The sequence below is a fragment of the Thalassophryne amazonica genome, chromosome 7 (genome assembly GCF_902500255.1).
Source record: "Thalassophryne amazonica chromosome 7, fThaAma1.1, whole genome shotgun sequence".
NCBI classification, from domain to species: domain Eukaryota; kingdom Metazoa; phylum Chordata; class Actinopteri; order Batrachoidiformes; family Batrachoididae; genus Thalassophryne; species Thalassophryne amazonica.
In genome coordinates this window covers 21,655,221-21,661,729 of record NC_047109.1, presented here as the reverse complement: position 1 = coordinate 21,661,729, position 6,509 = coordinate 21,655,221, and positions in this window count along the sequence as shown.

Below are 6,509 nucleotides of genomic sequence, written 5' to 3'. Positions count from 1 at the left end.
CCTGGGCCGTTGGAAGCTTCGGGAGGGCCACGAAGTGGGCCGCCTTGGAGAAACGGTCCACTATCGTGAAGACGACGGTGTTTCCCTGGGACGGCGGGAGACCCGTGACGAAGTCCAGGCCGATATGGGACCAGGGGCGATGAGGCACGGGCAGTGGCTGTAGCTGCACTGAGGTCTTCTTGTGGTCAGCCTTGCCCCTGGCGCAGGTGGTACAGGCCTGGATGTAGTCCCGGACGTCGGCCTCCAGGGATGCCCACCAGAAGCGTTGCCGGACGACTGTCACGGTCCTTCGCACCCCTGGGTGACAGGAGAGCTTAGAACCGTGACAGAAGTCCAGGACTGCAGCCCTAGCCTCTGGTGGGACGTATAGTTTGTCCTTTGGTCCGTTTCCGGGGTCCGGGACACGGGTCAGGGCCTCCCGGACGGTCTTCTCCACGTCCCAGGTGAGGGCGGCCACGATAGCGGACTCCGGGATGATGGGATCCGGGGGATCCGACGGTTCCGTTTTGACTTCATCCTCGTGCACCCGGGACAATGCGTCCGATCTTTGATTCTTGGTCCCGGGGCGGTAGGTAATCCGGAAGTCAAAACGGCCAAAGAACAGTGACCAGCGGGCTTGCCTGGGGTTCAGACGCTTAGCGGTCCTGATGTACTCCAGGTTCCGATGGTCAGTGAAAACCGTGAATGGCACGGCTGTTCCCTCCAACAGATGTCTCCACTCTTCGAGGGCCTCTTTCACAGCAAGGAGTTCTCGATTGCCGACGTCATAATTCCGTTCAGCGGGGGTCAACCTGCGAGAGAAATAGGCACACGGGTGAAGGACCTTATCGGTCTTCCCGCTCTGGGAGAGCACCGCTCCTATCCCTGAGTCCGAGGCATCCACTTCAACCACTAACTGGCGGCTAGGATCGGGCTGCACCAGAACTGGTGCAGACGAGAAGCGCCGTTTCAACTCCTTGAACGCGGCCTCGCACCGGTCCGACCAGGTGAAGGGAACTTTTGGAGAGGTCAGGGCTGTCAGGGGGCTAACTACCTGACTGTAGCCCTTAATGAACCTCCTATAGAAATTAGCAAAGCCGAGGAACTGTTGCAGCTTCCTACGGCTTGTGGGTTGGGGCCAATCTCTCACCGCCGCAACCTTGGCCGGATCCGGGGCGACGGAGTTAGAGGAGATGATAAACCCCAGGAAGGACAAAGAAGTGCGGTGGAACTCACACTTCTCGCCCTTCACAAACAGACGGTTCTCCAACAACCGCTGCAGGACCTGACGGACATGCCGGACATGAGTCTCAGGATCCGGGGAAAAGATGAGTATATCGTCTAGATATACGAAGACGAACCGGTGCAGGAAGTCCCGCAAGACATCGTTTACCAACGCTTGGAAGGTCGCGGGAGCATTAGTGAGACCGAACGGCATGACCAGGTACTCAAAATGACCTAAGGGGGTGTTAAATGCCGTCTTCCATTCGTCTCCCTTCCGAATCCGAACCAAATGATACGCATTCCTAAGATCCAGCTTGGTGAAAATCTTGGCTCCATGCAAGGGGGTGAACACTGAATCCAACAAGGGCAACGGGTATCGGTTGCGGACCGTGATCTCGTTCAACCCCCTGTAATCAATGCATGGACGAAGTCCGCCATCTTTTTTACCCACAAAAAAGAAACCTGCGCCCATCGGTGAGGTGGAATTCCGGATCAACCCGGCGGCTAATGAGTCCCGGATGTAGGTCTCCATTGATTCGCGTTCCGGCCGTGAGAGGTTGTACAGCCTACTGGACGGGAACTCACTGCCTGGAACCAAATCAATGGCACAATCGTACGGGCGGTGGGGAGGAAGCGTGAGAGCCAGATCCTTGCTGAACACGTCAGCGAGGTCATGGTACTCCGCTGGCACCGCCTTCAGATTGGGCGGGACTCGGACCTCCTCCTTAGCTTGGGAGCCGGGAGGAACCGAGGAACCGAGACACTCCCGATGGCAGGTTTCGCTCCACTGCACCACTACCCCGGACGGCCAATCAATCCGGGGATTGTGCTTAAGCATCCATGGAAACCCTAAAACCACACGGGAGGTGGCCTGAGTCACGAAGAACTCGATCACCTCCCGGTGGTTACCTGACACCACCAGAGTTACTGGAGGTGTCTTATGCGTGATTGGTGGGAGTAGGGAGCCATCTAGTGCTCGAACCTGCACAGGCGAGGTAAGAGCCACCAGAGGGAGCCCTATCTCCCTGGCCCATCTGCTGTCAAGCAGATTCCCCTCAGAGCCCGTGTCCACCAGTGCTGGGGCCTTCAGGGTTGAATCCTCATACAGGATTGTGACTGGGAGTCGTGTAGCAATGTGGGTGTGTCCCACGTGAATGTTTTGGCCCACCCCTGGCCCAGTCTCTAAGGGCGGGCGTTGGAGTTTAACCGCTCTGGGCAGTCGTTTGCCATATGCTCACTCGAGCCACAAACATAACAAGCTCCGTGGGCCCGCCTCCTTTGTGCTCCAGGTGCCCTAAATGTTGCCCTGCTCGTGTCCATAGCTTCGTCAGCAGGGGGAGCCGTAAGCGCACGGAGCGCAGGAACAGAGGAGCGTGGGGAGGGCGGAGCTCGATCGGACCCGGAAGGGAGAGGGACGACGCGTGCCTGGCCACGCCCTTCGCCTCGTTCCCGACGGCGTTCTTCTAACCGGTTGTCGAGTCGTATGACTAGATCAATGAGCCCATCTAAATCTCGCGGTTCGTCCTTAGCCACCAGGTGCTCTTTTAGGACCAGAGACAGTCCGTTTACAAAGGCAGCGCGGAGGGCAGTGCTATTCCAGCCGGATCTCGCCGCCGCGATGCAAAAGGCGACTGCATAGGCAGCTGCGCTCCGACGTCCCTGTCGCATGGACAGTAGTGCGGTTGAAGCCGACTCTCCTCTGTTGGGATGATCGAACACCGTTCTGAGCTCCCGTACAAACCCATCGTAAGTATGAAGGAGCCGAGAATTCTGCTCCCAGAGCGCTGTAGCCCAAGCGCGTGCCTCCCCGCGAAGCAGGTTTATCACATAAGCTACTTTGCTAGCATCCGTCGCGTACATCACGGGACGCTGAGCGAAGACGAGCGAACACTGCATAAGAAAGTCCGCGCACGTCTCCACACAGCCTCCGTACGGTTCTGGAGGGCTTATGTATGCTTCTGGGGACGGAGGGAGGGACCGTTGAACGACCAGTGGAACGTTACTTTCGCGCGCAGGGTCCTCGGGAGGGAGAGCCGCAGCGGCGCCCGAAGGGCGTGCCTCCACTTGTGCGGCGAGAGCCTCCACCCTGCGGTTTAGGAGAACGTGTTGCTCGGTCATTAAATCGATCCGAGAGGTGAAAGCGGTGAGGATCCGCTGCAACTCACCGATTACCCCTCCCGAAGCCTCCGCCACGTCTTGGTCTTCCAGTGGCCGTTCAACAGCCGGTTGACGCCCCTCGGGATCCATGACGCTGGCCGAGATATCCTGTTGTGAAAGTGTAGGTACACGGACCCACAACAGGGGGCGCAATGAACGGACAATGGAGAAAAGTAAGAACAAGTTTTACTGTTGTGAAAATAGCACAACTGATACAACAATTAGCAATTTGGAGATGTAAGCCGAAATCTGCTGGTGTCTTGTGGGCAGGCCCGAAGGTAGGAGACGTCCGTCCTAGTTGAACCAGAACCACCCAGATCTCCTCTGCCACCGAAACCCAGAAGTACTGGAACTGCCAAGTCCCGAATTCCCAGGTGGCCACTGCCTCCGCTCGTCGGATCCGGTACTGCTGGCGGGAAAGAACACAAACACACAGGGTGGGATGCGACCGCACCCGGTAGATGAGAGGGGCAAAGCCGCCTCCACCTCTTGTCACACTGAAGCAGGAAAGGTGAGTACTTATCTGAACACAGATATATGTTGCAGAGGTGATTACCTTAAACTCAAGGTGATATCTCGGCACTGAGGTGGAGACGCTGTCCTGCTGATATACCTCCGTACTGAGTGAAGTCAGCTGTGTCCAGTAATGGGTGACAGCTGTCACCCTGGCAGCTCTCATCAGGCGGCGGCGCCCTCTGGTGCCTGGAGCCCGCACTCCAGGCAGGGCGCCCTCTGGTGGTGATGGGCCAGCAGTACCTCCTCTTCAGCGGCCCACACACAACACCTTACTCTGGATGGCATTACCCTGACCTCTAGTAATACTGTGAGAAATCTTGGAGTCATTTTTGATCAGGATATGTCATTCAAAGCGCATATTAAACAAATATGTAGGACTGCTTTTTTGCATTTACGCAATATCTCTAAAATCAGAAAGGTCTTGTCTCAGAGTGATGCTGAAAAACTAATTCATGCATTTATTTCCTCTAGGCTGGACTATTGTAATTCATTATTATCAGGTTGTCCTAAAAGTTCCCTAAAAAGCCTTCAGTTAATTCAAAATGCTGCAGCTAGAGTGCTGACGGGGACTAGAAGGAGAGAGCATATCTCACCCATATTGGCCTCTCTTCATTGGCTTCCTGTTAATTCTAGAATAGAATTTAAAATTCTTCTTCTTACTTATAAGGTTTTGAATAATCAGGTCCCATCTTATCTTAGGGACCTCGTAGTACCATATCACCCCAATAGAGCGCTTCGCTCTCAGACTGCAGGCTTACTTGTAGTTCCTAGGGTTTGTAAGAGTAGAATGGGAGGCAGAGCCTTCAGCTTTCAGGCTCCTCTCCTGTGGAACCAGCTCCCAATTCAGATCAGGGAGACAGACACCCTCTCTACTTTTAAGATTAGGCTTAAAACTTTCCTTTTTGCTAAAGCTTATAGTTAGGGCTGGATCAGGTGACCCTGAACCATCCCTTAGTTATGCTGCTATAGACGTAGACTGCTGGGGGGTTCCCATGATGCACTGTTTCTTTCTCTTTTTGCTCTGTATGCACCACTCTGCATTTAATCATTAGTGATCGATCTCTGCTCCCCTCCACAGCATGTCTTTTTCCTGGTTCTCTCCCTCAGCCCCAACCAGTCCCAGCAGAAGACTGCCCCTCCCTGAGCCTGGTTCTGCTGGAGGTTTCTTCCTGTTAAAAGGGAGTTTTTCCTTCCCACTGTAGCCAAGTGCTTGCTCACAGGGGGTCGTTTTGACCGTTGGGGTTTTACATCATTATTGTATGGCCTTGCCTTACAATATAAAGCGCCTTGGGGCAACTGTTTGTTGTGATTTGGCGCTATATAAAAAAAAAATTGATTGATTGATTGATTGATGTACCTGGGACAAGGCATCCGATCTCTGGTTTTTGGTCCCAGGACGGTAGGTGATCCGGAAGTCAAAACGGCCGAAGAACAGTGACCAGCGGGCTTGCCTGGGATTCAGCCGCTTGGCGGTCCTGATATACTTCAGGTTCCGGTGGTCAGTGAAAACCGTAAATGGCATGGGCGTTCCCTCCAACAGATGTCTCCACTCCTCAAGAGCCTCTTTCACCGCAAGGAGTTCTCTATTGCCGACGTCATAGTTCCGTTCGGCCGGGGTCAACCTGCGGGAAAAATAGGCACACGGGTGAAGGACCTTATCGGTCTTCCCGCTCTGGGATAGCACAGCTCCTATCCCTGAGTCCGAGGCGTCCACTTCAACCACTAACTGGCGGCTAGGATCGGGCTGCACCAGAACTGGTGCAGACGAGAAGCGCCGTTTCAACTCCTTGAACGCGGCATCGCAACGATCCGACCAGGTGAAGGGGACTTTTGGTGAGGTCAGGGCGGTCAGGGGGCTAACTACCTGACTGTAGCCCTTAATGAACCTCCTGTAGAAATTAGCAAAGCCGAGGAACTGTTGCAGCTTCCTACGGCTTGTGGGTTGGGGCCAGTCTCTCACCGCCGCAACCTTGGCCGGATCAGGAGCGACGGAGTTGGAGGAGATGATAAATCCCAGGAAGGACAAAGATGTGCGGTGGAACTCACACTTCTCGCCCTTCACAAACAGCCGGTTCTCCAACAACCGCTGCAGGACCTGACGTACATGTCGGACATGGGTCTCAGGATCCGGAGAAAAGATGAGTATATCGTCCAGATATACGAAGACGAATCGGTGCAGGAAATCCCGCAAGACATCATTAACCAAAGCTTGGAACGTTGCAGGGGCGTTTGTAAGACCGAACGGCATGACCAGGTACTCAAAGTGGCCTAAAGGGGTGTTAAATGCCGTCTTCCACTCGTCTCCCTTCCGGATCTGAACCAGGTGATACGCATTTCTAAGATCTAGCTTGGTGAATATTCGGGCTCCATGCAGGGGCGTGAACACCGAATCCAACAGGGGCAATGGGTATCGATTACGAACCGTGATTTCGTTCAGTCCCCTGTAATCAATCAAAGTCCGCCGTCTTTTTTGCCCACAAAAAAGAAACCTGCATCCATCGGGGAGGTGGAATTCCGGATCAACCCGGCGGCTAAAGAGTCCCGGATGTAGGTCTCCATTGATTCGCGCTCAGGCCGTGAGAGGTTGTACAGCCTGCTGGACGGGAACTCACCGCCTGGAACCAAATCAATGG